Here is a 13974-nt window from a genome sequence, read left to right on the forward strand (position 1 = left end):
TAGTTTTTTTTTTTTTTTTTTTTTTTTTTTTTTTTACAGACAAGGATATCACAGTGCGATTTTCACAGCAGTCCTTTTAAGCCAGTTGTGGCATCACAATTCAAAATCCATCATTCTCATTCCAGAATTCCAGATCCCACATTCTTAACAGCCAGCATTCTTGTCATTTTACAACCCTTACCCATATAGCCCATTTCAATCAGAGAAAAATGACTTTTTGGAGAATAGAAAAACATTCATATTCACAGCAAAGGTTCTTTTTAAGTACATTCTTAAGTATGGCAAACTTAAATTAAGCTGTGAGTTCTCCTCCCACTCTATTTTCTAATCTTGTCTAATGTCCAAGTGTTCTTAAATATTTATGTGATCGGCTTTATTATGAAGAAACTGGGTTTTCTATTGATGAACCAAAATTAAATAATAAACTAAATTATTTTGACTATATTCTTTTAATTTTTTTAGCATTTTATTTCCAAAACATCAGTTTTTATGTCTGAGTTATTTGGCACTGTGTAGTCAAATATTTCTCTGAATTTTGGAACATAAACTGAGGCTTTTAGGTTTCACCTGGAATTTGTTCTGTTAGTAAAATAGAATGCTGTAAGTCCCCCTCCCCGTCCAAACTTTGAAAAGTAAATTCCAGTACATGTGTCACCTTGGGAGCACATTTTATTTGAGTAATAATCATCCCTTCTTGACAATATATGCCAAGGTATTTTTTTTAAAAAAAATGCTTTCAAGCAGTTCATATTAAGGCTGCAAATATGTAATAGAAATGATAAAAGATATTTTCAGCCCTGTTTCATTTTTATGAATACAGATCAAGCAATATACATATCTAAATTTTCTTTAGATGAGTGCTTCAAAAATATAGTTTTATTTGGTGAAACTGTAAATCAAAAACATATTTTCAAGTTTGCTACTCTTTAACTTTTTTTGAGAGAAATAATATTAATTTTTAGTATTCTATATAAATCTTCTGCAGTAGAGTTATAGCAGTCCATTTTAAAACGCAGGTATTAATTTCAGTTTTAGAATCATAGTGATGTCTTGAGTCTCCGAAGACAGTTTCTCTGGATTTTGAAAATGTTGAAAATCAGCTCATGATCCCAATATGAATCTGTTTGCTCACTTGCAGAATTTAATAAAAAGTGGCTGGAATTTTATATTTTAGTGATGATCAGTTTTGTTTTGGAAAGAATGTATGAAAGAATGCTCAGTTCAGGTGACAATGTTCAAAATCCAAATTAACTTATTTGGTATGTAATGAGCTGTTTCACATGCAAATACTGCCACTGTGAGACCACATCAAAAGGAATTATCCTTGCTCTCCCTGTGCGGTTAACAATGCATGTTTCTGCTCAGCGGTCCTAGAGGTGTGAGAGAGAAAGGACCCTCTCCAGCTCTTCTTACCTTGAAAGAGCAAAAGGGTGGTAATAAGTGCCCTTCCCCCATCTATCTGTTTATTTATTTTACTATTTGCAGGCATTGTTTCCTTCTTTCAAAGAGGCACCCTTGTAATCAGTAAAATTCATAGAACAGGGTCAGAATCTGCTGCTCTGGGCAAATTCCAGAGGGCAATTTTTCCTGTCCTCATCTAGGAAGATGAGAATCTGGTGAGCTCTCAGCCTCTGAGGGGAGAATTGAGTCCATTCAAATTTTCTAACATTTATATAATTCCTTTCATTCTTTTCATCCTCAAAGTGTTTTGTAAGCATGAAACTAATTAATTAAGTGAAAGCAATTTGTAGATTAAGGCATACTGATAAACAACTGCCTGTCATTAGCAAGAAATTTTGTCCTTGTTTGTTTATTATTTCATTACGACTTATGGGCGGCTTTTTAGTTTTAATAGTGTTACCCAAGACACCAAGGCCACAGGAATGGAAATGCCTGCCTCATGGTAAAGTTATACTTTCACTGTGCTGTGATATGACCCCAATCCACCCCAACACCTTCGCCACACACAGCTCAATTCATCTGATAAGAGCAACTGAGAGAAATTTAGCTGAAGAAACTAGGGAGTCCTTTAAAAAATAAAAATCCCCTTAACCTTATCTCTTTTTATTCTCAGTATTTTTGGGAAATAAGCACAAGAAACTTGGATTCTATAGGCAGACCATCTATTTAATTAATATGTTTAGAAGAAATCTAAAACCTCAAACCTCTCTATGAAATGATAAGTTAATAGAAAATGTGAAGGGTTTCACAAGAAACATCACATGCACATACAAAACTTTTCAAGAGCTTAAATATCATTTCGAAAAATCAAAAGATCACAGCTCTGAAAGGTAATCCTAACTAACAAACTTTCGAAATTATAATGCATATACCACTGCCCAACCAGAAAGAGACAGGAAAACAAAGTCTGAGATTAAATAGGTATGTTTTTAAATAATCCTCTGAAAAAAAATACCTTCAAGAGAAAACAGCATCTTACCAATAAATTGATAAAGATTTATAATTTTTTTTTCCCAAGCAGCATGTAAAATTTTCAAACTTCCCTGCAATTTGTACTGAATAGAAACTAAAATTCTACATGGGTATTCCAGGAGCTAATCTTGGGGAAAACTCGCATGAGCAGCTAATTAATATCTGCAATATTTTAAAACATATCTACTTGATTTTTGAAACATGTGACTATGGTTACTATCTAATCAATTCTAACTAATAGTGAAAATATGCGTAGTGTTGTTAACTGTTAGGTTTTGTTTGTTTGTTTGTTTTGTTTTTTTGTTTTGTCTTGGCGGCTGGCCAGTACAGGGATCCAAACCTGTGACCTTGATGGTGTAAGGCTGTGTTCTAACCAACTGAGCTATCAGGCCAGCCTTAACATTTTGAATTGTAGCAGAATCAATATAATAAAATTTCACTGCGAAGCCCCTTTAGTAATATATTTGCTTATGCTGGGAGTCAAAAAAAAAAAAATAAGTTTAATCAAGAGACTATAGACACCTATAAAATTCTATGGGTAGAATTTTTGATCTGAAAGAACTAAAGTGTTCAATTTCCTATTACATAAGTGAGTAAATAAGTTCTGAATATTTAGATACTAGCAAAGTCAAATAGCAACTTTGTGATAGAAGTTAGGATACAATTATACCAGGTGATCTTTCCACCCCACCAGACGGCTCTATGTCTAATTTGAGAAGCCTGCAAAACTGGCACGGTTCCAGAATATTTTGCTATGTCATATAGAAGTATTTATATGGGAGGAGAAGCTATTTGGCATCTTATATCCTCAGTTTTCTTGAGTTGTAAAAGAGGGAATTGTTTGGCAGCACAGAATTTGTTCTTTGTTAGTTTCTGAAAGGTGCTGATATTTTATTAGTGCCTATTGAAGACTGAGACTAGCCTGTTTGGAAAAGCGGCGTTTATCTCTCTCTCCTGATTTCTTGGTGTGTCAGATAACTGAATTTTCCTTTGGTGACGTGGAACCGCAGCATGCGTGACTTTATTTTGATTTTGAGTCTGGTCTGTTGGGGCCAAGTGCAGGAACTTAGTCCAAAACAATGGCCTCCTCTAATTGTTATTTTACATTGTCACAGGTTCAGAATCTCTATTTCCATTGGTTTAAGTTTTAGATAACCCCATTTGCTCCATTTTAATCCTTTCCCTTCAGTGTTTACTCTTTCTCTTTGTGATCCAAGACACTTCTGAAGATTTCAGAACTAAATACATTCTCTAGTTCAGTTCCTTGGCAATCACTGAACGTTAACATCTTTGAACAATTGATCTTGTTTCACAACATTGCAGCAATTTGCTGCCAGCCTCGTTAATATCTCAAGTTGCTGGAGACACTTTTTTGCCTTTACAGAAACAGCGGCATTGTCAATAAAAGTTCTTTTGATATAAAACAGCATGATAATGACAGCAGCCACTAACATTGCTAAGCTGTAATGAGTTACAATGGTCAATCAGAGCTGTCTGAATATCTTAAGCTCAATATGCATCTTCACATGTGGCCCTATTATGATCTATGTCCCCTAACCCTGAGACAGAGAGGACTAAGGAAACTACAATATCAGGCTCTACACCAGCCAAACAAATCCCAAGTCATCACACGCTCATTCCAGGGAATACAGATTGCTGGGCTTTTAGATTTGAATTAAAAGGAGACCTCACCCAACCCCTGCCAGAAGCTTCCTTATTCCTGTGTTTATCTTCGATATGGATTTTTCTGATGTTTTTAACTATTATTGTTTATTATCGTTGTTGTCTCATTTTAATTGTGTATTTGATGCCCCCAGCACCTTGATCGGAGAGTGTAATATAAATAAAATTATTGTGACAGACAAAGACTGCAGGGAATGTTTAAATTTGTTTTCTTATCTCTACATGAAATCATAGAGGTATTTAATTTATTTTCTTCTCTTTTACCCACTTTCTTTTTTTCCTATGACACTCAATCCAGAAAACACCTATAATTAACTTATGTTTTTCAAGAAACTTGTGCCTTTCTAACTCAAATATATCTTTTTAAGGTAACATAATTTGCAGTGATTTTCAACTATGCATGAAAGATTTTGGTCAGATTTATTTCTCAACAATTTTCTGTCTTCTCTAGAGACAAAAATCTCTTTCAGAAAATGGACATTATATAATTATATTAACCATGCCATTTTTAAATACCTTACAAATGAGAATGTATTTGTACATACAGCAGGTAGTCTCAACAGTATCCATGGAAACAACTAGAATTCAACAATACTTTCACAATTTGCATTGCCTACTCTATGCTAAGGGCAGTGGATACAGATTAAAAAACAGCAACTTTCACCCCACAGTCACATTCTAACCTGGGTGACCTAACATGGTGCAAAGAACTAACCCTGTGTCTACTGTATGTCAGAGCATTGAAGGCATTATTTGTATCAATTATATATAGTTTCTCAGCCATCCTGGAATGCCATTATTGTCCTCATTTTACGATGAGCAAATGGCTTTCAGAGTGGTTAAATATCTTATCTGAAATAGTGGACTGTAGTGGGTTGAATTATGTCCTCCCAAAACTCACTGAAGCTTGAATTGTGTCTCCCATATTTTATGCATTAAAGACTTGGTCCCCACTGTGACTGCTACAAGGGTGGGAAATTCTATTATGATAATTGAAAGGTGGAGCTTTTGTTCTCTCTGCTGCCACCATCTTGTAATGTGAGACCCTTTGTCACTGTCACCACCACCAGATGGACTTTGGACTTCCCAGCCTCAGAAACTGTAAACAATAAATTTTGTTTTCTTTATAAAAAACCCAGTTCTGGGTATTTTGTTATAAGCAACAGAAATGGACTAATACATGGATCTAGAAAATGACGGAGCCAGGAATTGAACTAACAACTCCTAGATTTCAAAGCTATATTCTCTCCACTATGCCTAGCATCCATTCTAGATGTTAAGTAAAGGCTTTACCATGTTAGAGTTTTATAGTTTGTAGTCTGGTGTGGGGCACTTGGAAAAGCTTGAGTAGAACTATGACATCTTCCTCACAGAGTATTGACTGCTTATGGGGGAGGCATATTTTCAAAGGAAAGCTCTATTCTCTATTTTAAAATGTATATGTGTATATATATATATATATACACACACACATTTTATATATATATAAATATATATATATATTTTCATATATATATATATATATATATATTCTGCTTATCAGAGGTATTTTATTTGCATCTACTATTTTAACACAACTGTCCTAACCAATTCAGGGCTACATTCTGCAAAAAATAACAACAGCAGCAATAATAATACAGCACAGAAAGAGATCAATTTGAACCAGTCGTGCATTCATTCAAAGAACTCTGTTGCTCCTGCCTTAGTGAGGTATCTATGTGGACAGGGCAGAAGAATCACTATTCAAAGTGAGTGATTTTGTCAAATTGCTAATTAATGCTGCCCTGTAAAAGAAAATTTATTACCAATGCAAGTGCTATTAATGTTAGAATAGATTAATAGGTGTCTAGATAACCTTATGAACAAGTGAGGTAAATTGTTCTAGAAATGGAGAGAGGCAAAACTGATCAAAGACAAGTGTATAGGTGGATAAATAAGAGTAAATTGGGAAGAGTCCAAACTGGTGGCTTCCATCCGATGCTAATAATCCACTCACCTGAGTGTTCAGGAGAATAAAGAACACTTGTGACTAAATCCCATTGTTTAGAATAAAAGTGAAAAGAATTAACTGGTTTTAGAATGGCATAGCTGTTTTCTATGTGCACTTGAGATAACTGCATACAACCATTTTTTTTTAACAAATAATGTATTTTAGATACAGAATATTTTCTCACTTTATGTAACAGGATAACCTTCAAATTCACTGTCAGACCCTTATGTTCAGCAGAAGAATGTCTGTGAAAGGAACCTAAAAAGGAAAGACTTATCAAAGCAAATGAAAGTGAATATTGTAATTTATATATGCAAATGTTAAGGAAATAATTTGAAATGAATACATGTTCTCATTATTGTGGCCTGTTTTCCTCACATTTGGTGAGCATGTGTAGGCAGCTCAGGACAGCATAAATAAACCATGAGTTTGGAATGTGAATGTGTCTCAAAAGGAAAATAATGATGGAGCAAAACAAACAATAATAACAACAAAAAGAACAAAGGTTGAGGGACTGAGATTAAACTCCTCCTAATAGAACATTTTTCCTGTGGTGACTTCCTTCAAGAACAGAGAACGGTATAGTTGCTAAGTTCATCTTCAATAATATCAAAATTCGTGATACTTAGTAGATACTAAGCAAATGCCAAATGCATAGAAGAATAAAAGAAGGGATGAGAGAAAGGAAGGAAGGAAGGAGGAAGGCTCACTGAAGTCTTTTTGTTGAAAAACACTCGTGTTTATAAGACACACTGTGCAATTCTTCAAGGTGGAATCCACCATTCTGAAAATATCCTGCTTGTGGCCATAGTATCAGTTTCCCAAAGTTGGATGATGATAGTAGGTGTGACCCTGAATAACTCTATTCTTTAACTGTTTTTAGGTTCTGTTAAACTGGAGCTTAGCTCTGGAGGCATTGGGAATTAAGCCCTTTAGTTTCACATTTCCTAGAAAACACAGTGAGGTTATTTTTAAAAAGGAAAACCAGAGGAAATAGAATTGATCTATTCCAAGTGAGACAGACTTGCTCTATTCCTAGCTTCAGGGATGGCTTCCCAAACGTCAAGGCTGCCATAGACTTCAAGATTGAGGGAGTCAGATCCACATGCGGATTAGCAGCCCTAGCTTTTTGCTGGCATAGTGCCCTGTGTGCCCACTGACATCACCCCTATCAAATTTTATTTATCTTCCTTATATCTGTATGAGAGTAGAGCCCACTCAATACTGAATTCCATCGTGTACCACCATGCTGAACGATAGTGGGAACTCACTAAAATGTATTGAAATAATGATGCAAACATAATTTAGCTTGGAATCATAGTCTCTTAAATTTATTTATTTATTTTTAATTTTTGTCTTTACCTATGCCAGTCTTGTAACACAGGTATAGTTCAAACTTTGTCAAGCCTGAAACCACTATATCTATTTATTTTTATTTTATTTTATTTTTTTACTTTAAATTTTTTTTTTTTTATTGTCCCATTCTGCACCTGTCTGCAACTGAGCACAAATAAAGGTTCATATTCTTGGGTACTTTATTCCTTCAGAATTAGTCAAGAATTTGAAAACATATCAAGTGAGTTAAAAGTGAGTTACAAATAACAGTAATAAAAATAATAAACTATATTACAACATTAATAATCAGAACTAAGCCTTTTTGTTATGTTTTCGTTTGTGGCAGCTGGCCAGTATGGGAACTGACATGCTAATTGACAAAAAATGCTAACTGTTATTTAATAAAAGACCAGTAGCAAACTTAGCTGTTGTTTTCCTTCTGTAAATAATTATGTTACCTATAGACTGTTTTTCATCTCCATGATCATATCCAATGTTTAAATCGATGGGTATCAAAAGAGTACACATTGATACCAAGACTTCAAACATGAACAATTTTGACCAGCTTTGCAGTGAGAACAACCACATCCTTTCCTACCAATAAAGATTAACTAAGTACCACTTGAAAAAAATACCTACTAAATATGAGGCTGATCTCTGTCAAATTAAATCACTGTAATTTAGTTTCCAAAGACACTGTTGTCAGTGAAAGTATTACTTAAGGTGATCTATTTGCTGATTCCATGTAAACCCAAATTGCAAAAACATGCTCATATCATCAACATTATAAAAATATGAAACCTTCAATTGTATATAGCACTTCTAATTTTGTTGCTTATGCTTTTTAGATTGCACCAGGGAACAGAATTTATTAAACAAGCAGGTTGAGTTGTCCACAAAGCATAATTAGTTTTGTGTGGAATGCCACTCTGCTGGATAACTTGCAAGAAGTAATAAGAGCTCCCTCTGCTGCTGGGAAATGCATTTTGCTATTTTTTTTTTATTAAAGTCAGCCACCCACCTTCTCTGCTGTTTACTCCATAATTTATACTCCTTCTAGTCACTACCTTATTCTGTTACTTTACAAATTATTTTTTTTATTATACTATTTTCTTTTTAAGGCAACGTGGGTCAATTAAAATAAATACTTGATTATTTTAAGCAACTCAAAATTGTTTCCACTTAAATAGTAATTGCAAATAGTTCTTTGTTGTAAAACCAAAACATCAGTGTACCTAGAATTGCATTAATCTCAGGAATGTTATAATTATTTACAAGTCCAGATAAACTAATATCTTAGAACATGCCTCCAGAGATCTTAACATATGAACTTTTCTATTAATGGAGTTGGTATCCTGAAGTTGATTATAAAAACCTCTGCCCATCCATGTAAAATTTAGAAGTTTACTTACATGGTACTTATAGGAATTTCAAAATATATCTTTCTGAAATTCTGCTTAGAGTCTGAAATGCATGGAAATGGATCTTGAAGGATGATTGAGACTCTGGAGATACCTCTGCTATTAATGACATCCCAAAACAAATACACAGAATAAGGAAGAATACAAAAGTAACTTTGTAATGAGGATGTTAGTGGCTAACAGATTATTCACTAGTATTTTCAGTTCTTGCAATTAAAACTCTACTTCAACCAAATTATAAATTACTTCACATCATGGATCTTTGAGATCACAAAAATAGATGAACCCCTAATATTTCATTCTTCAAATCTAAAATTTTATTGTGCTTTAAAATTTCATTGATGATTCGATGAAAATTATTAGTAAAAATGCTCAACACTGATATTAATTTTGATGATAATCCAAGAATTATGTAGAATACAAAAATGGTATTAAGTGGAATGTAAATAATGATTCCAGAAACATCAGGAGTCAGTCTTTCCTTTACTAGACATGGGAAGCTACCTACAGTTCTCTGCCTTCACAATCACTTGAATATGTCTCAAAAGTGAGCCAAAATTTTCTAAGTAATATTGCTAGCAATGATAGCAATGTGCACACAATATAAAATTTGCCTTTAGGATAATTTGATTCTTCTATATTTTGGTGTGATAACAAAGGTGGTAGAAAGCACACATTTGTTCAATGTTAATGTATGTAGCACTATCGGGAAAATGAAATGGATAAATGGTCAGGGTTCCTCAGATGTTCAGAATCTTGCAAAGCCTTTGATGTAAATGATAACTGTGTATATGCACCCAGGTATTCCTGGGTTGTTTGATTGACACCCAGGTGTCCTGGGTTATTGGACTTAAGTATAAATGATGAGTGGAGTGGCTCTGCTCCACATGCCCCACCCCACCCCTGCAGAATGCCCCTGGGGGTGGGGGGGACAAGGGGAGGCCGCTACTGCTGCTAGAGGTTGTTACTGCAAGCTGTTGCTATCAGGGCCCCTGAGACACTCCAGAAGGCCACCACAGCTGCTGCTGGAGGCTGCTATAAGCCACTGCTGCTGAGGAAGCTGAGGACTGAGTTTGCTTTGGAATGAATGTCATCTCACCAACGGCTCCCAGGATCTTTCCCAATTACCTAGCTCATAACCTGCATGTGAGGGGTGTCTGATGACCCAGCTGGCACACGAGGGGTCTGTGAGCCAGCCTGGCATGTGAGGGGTTTGTGACCCAGTCTGTACAATGGGTTTGAAGGGTCTGAGCCCTAGCCCAACAAGCACTCAAACTAATAGATCCAGACTTAACCTTGCTCTTAGAGTAAATCAAGTCTCGTAATCATGGATACCAAATGAATGACAAAGGGATACAACCTAGCACTGAGTCAAGACCTCAGAGGAAAAGAAAAGAAAAAAAAAAAAAAACTCAGCACAGGTTTCAAGCAAAATACATGAAATAAGTGGGTGGAACAAAATAGAGTAAAAACAGGAATAACCTCAAGAAAAAAAATTAATACTATAGTTTCCATACAATAAGTAAAACCAAGACTCAGTTATGGTTCGGCTTTGACTGTGATTTTTATAGAGTGCAACCGTAGAAAGTTTAAAGCAGGAATGTAAAACTGCAAGGAAAATCTCAAGAGACAGACAAGCGGGATGGTTGAGATAGATTGATTTTGACATTTGTAGATGTCAAAGGCTGGGAGGAATCACTGTGAGACTAAGATTTTAAATCTGAGGAAATTGAGTTAGTCTAAAAAGTTGGAACTCACAGAAATAAAGATATATTTTAATGAAGAGATAATATATTTTTACTTCTCTGTGTAGTAAAATGACAGATTATTCTCAGCATTAATATAATTGCATTTCAGGGAATGTACTAAAATTTTTAAATTTGTTAGGAATGAATAAAAGAAAATATGTTGCTACAATATATTGGGCATTACTGGAAAATTACACTTTAAAAGACTCCATCTCTTTTTTAAAATTGAAACCAAATAAACATTGATGTTCGAATGACATCTCTCCATGGGGATAGGAATATGTACAAGATTCACTCCAAACTTTTGTAAAGTAAAAAAGAAAATGGTGTTATATTTACGGTTATTGGAAAAGATCACTGGTATTAGGTTAAGACAACTCTCATTTTTGACTTTCTCTCCCTTCATTCATGGTCGTAGAACATCTGTCATTGACACATTAGGCACAACTGGGGTTTCCTTCCTTACCTTTCTTTTTTTGCCATTTTACAAAATCCTATTTTCTATCTCCCTGCCTTTATTTAATGAGAAGTAAGTTTATTTTCTAAGTTTTAGCAAGTCTTTCAGCAACAAAACATTTATGGAAAATCTTTGATGCATTTATTATTATGTAAGGCACATGAGGGAATTGAAGAGATTAATGTTTACCTATAGAGAAAGACATTAAGAAACCATTAAAATTTTAATTATTGTATAACTACAATCATAAAAAGAGGTCAGAATGGGAGAGAATATTTGTGAATTAATATAATCAAAGAAATCAGTGGTGAAACAACTAAGAACTTGGAAGATGGGAGAGATAACATTTGGCTCACAGGAATGAGAAACATTTTCCTATTGGACAAAGCAGCAAGGACATCAGAAAGTATCAAGCAGACCCAGGGAAAAATAAAAAGTATATTCTAAGGGTATAAACTTAAAAAGTGTTTTCAAGTTTAGGAAAATTTATTCAAGAATGAAGCAAGAGCATGGGAATAGGAGAAACTGAGTTGCCTAAAAACTTTATGTAGTAGGTAGACAGAAAGGCCTGCCAAAGCCAAGTGAAGCTGAGCTCTAGGTATTGCAGTAGAGGATGTAACTACTTATTAAAAGGTTAAAAGTGTCTCATGCTCACTGCAGCAGGTAAGTGTTTTACATTAGTCCACTCCTTTTCCCTGATCAACACCCACCCAGAAGTGATAGACTTATTACAAGTTATGAGGAAGAGGCAGGAACATCTCTTTATTAAGGAAAAGGGAAGGGAGAGCAAGACAAGCAATGGAAACAGATACCTGCTTCTTCTTCTACAGCTGGTATCAGACACCAGCCTCCCTCCCTGGCAGGCAGCGGTTAACACAGTGATTGAGCACACAGCGAGGGAGCGTGTTAACCTTCAGAGTTTGTCTCTAAAAGATTCAGCACTCAGGGCCGGCCCGGTGGCGCTCTGCTACAGTGCGCCGCTTGGGAGTGCGGAGGCGCTCCCGCCGAGGGTTCAGATCCCACATACAGACCGGTTCCCGCTCACTGGCTGAGCGAGGTGCGGGTGCGACACTGAGGGTTGCGATCCGTTGCTGGACATGAAAAAAGACGAAAAAAAAAAAAAGGAAAAAAAAAAAAGATTCAGCACTGCTTAGTGTCTATCCCGCTCCTACACTATAGCACTTACTTCTACCTTTGTTTTTAAAATATGATCCCCAAATCCTTAACATTCAAGATCAACCATAGACAAAGTTGGGATGTAGGCAAATTTTACTTTAACTTTCCTTTCAGGAAAAGCCTCTGGAAAACAGGAGGCCATAATGAGTTGATGTACTAGCACCTCTACAGGCCATTCCTCAAGGGCCACAAAGGAGCATTTGCAGGAAGCGTAGGAGAGGTGATGAAATGCTTATTATCTCAAGGCCACCGTCACTTGAGAGGCAGCATCACAAAATGGGTAGGAATGCAATGTCGGACTGCTTGGGCCAAATCTTAGCTACTCCATTGCTAGTGTTGCCTTGGCCAATCATTTAATTTCTTTGTGCCTTTGTTTCTTTTTTGTGAAATGAGGATGATAATAGCACTTTCCTCATGGTGTTGTCATGAGGATGAATGATGTAGTGTTCTTAGTATGAGGAACTTTGAAAGCACTACATAAATACTCACAGAGCTGGTATTAATATTAAAACTCAGTTAACCAAGCACCATACAAATATAACTTCATGGTATCCAGGAAGTTACTTTTATTATTACTCTCCTTTGACAGATGAAACTGAGGCTTAACAATTTCTTTAACTTTCCAAGATCACAGTGTAAAAAAGCTAAACATGATTTCATCTAATTCTGAAACATTTTTTCCATCCTTCCCCCTCTGTCTCTGAAATCTGATATTTAAATACAAATGCATCTTTATGTATCTGGGGCTGCATAAACCTAAAAAGAGTATAGAAGAGGAGGAAAAAAATAGTTTTTATTTTGCAACTCACTACAAATTTCAGACTACACTGTCAACTCATATGAGGCATTATACCCTTCGTGCTATTAATCTATAGTACAGTATTTTGTTGTCCCCTTCACTACTTTTATCAGCAACTTGTTAACATATTATACTAAATATATTGTTATAAATATTTCCCACCAATTAGCTAGAAGCTAAATCTTCTTTATTATATCTACCTTAACCTAAAATTCCCCTCCCTTAGTATCACAGTCACATATAAACAAATAAGTGACATATAAAATTCAGAAAGCATGCAAGATGAAATGAGTCTGATTGAAAAAAAAAAATGCACATGGAGTCTCAAAGCAGGCATGCTACAGCCAAGTTCAAAACTCACATAGCTTTGTTCCAGTTATTTCACAGCACTAACAAAAAACACAACACACTCCATTAACACATACGCATGAAAATGTCACAGCTTATTCATGAGAGACAGGTGTTAAATTATAGGAATGTATATTGTTCATATGGTATTTATATCTTTCAAATTTGTTTGATATTCTAGAAACAACGTGACTTGGACTCAATGAATAAAATTGAGATCATTTTCTTTTTTTTAATTATATATTTTTTTTCATTCTCACTTCTATTGGAAACATAAGTAGAGGTAAATTCATCCATGTATCTTACTAGCACCATACAAATTATGCATAGGGAAACCAATTAACTAGGTGTAACACATTTTACATTTGTGCTTCCAGATCTTTCTGTGATTCACATGTTTTCAAGTGGCAGGAATTTGTTCAGTTACTTTGAAAGTGAGGTGACCATATTGATAACAGTAAGCAGAGAATGATAATAAAGGCATCCAAGAATCTTTGAAGAGCAAAAACAAATAAATAAAATGTATCTCCTTCAGGAACATCTTAGATAACCTAATGTGATAATTCGTAATACAGTTCACTTGT

The sequence above is a fragment of the Galeopterus variegatus genome, unplaced genomic scaffold (assembly GCF_000696425.1).
Source record: "Galeopterus variegatus unplaced genomic scaffold, G_variegatus-3.0.2 Scaffold207, whole genome shotgun sequence".
NCBI lineage: Eukaryota > Metazoa > Chordata > Mammalia > Dermoptera > Cynocephalidae > Galeopterus > Galeopterus variegatus.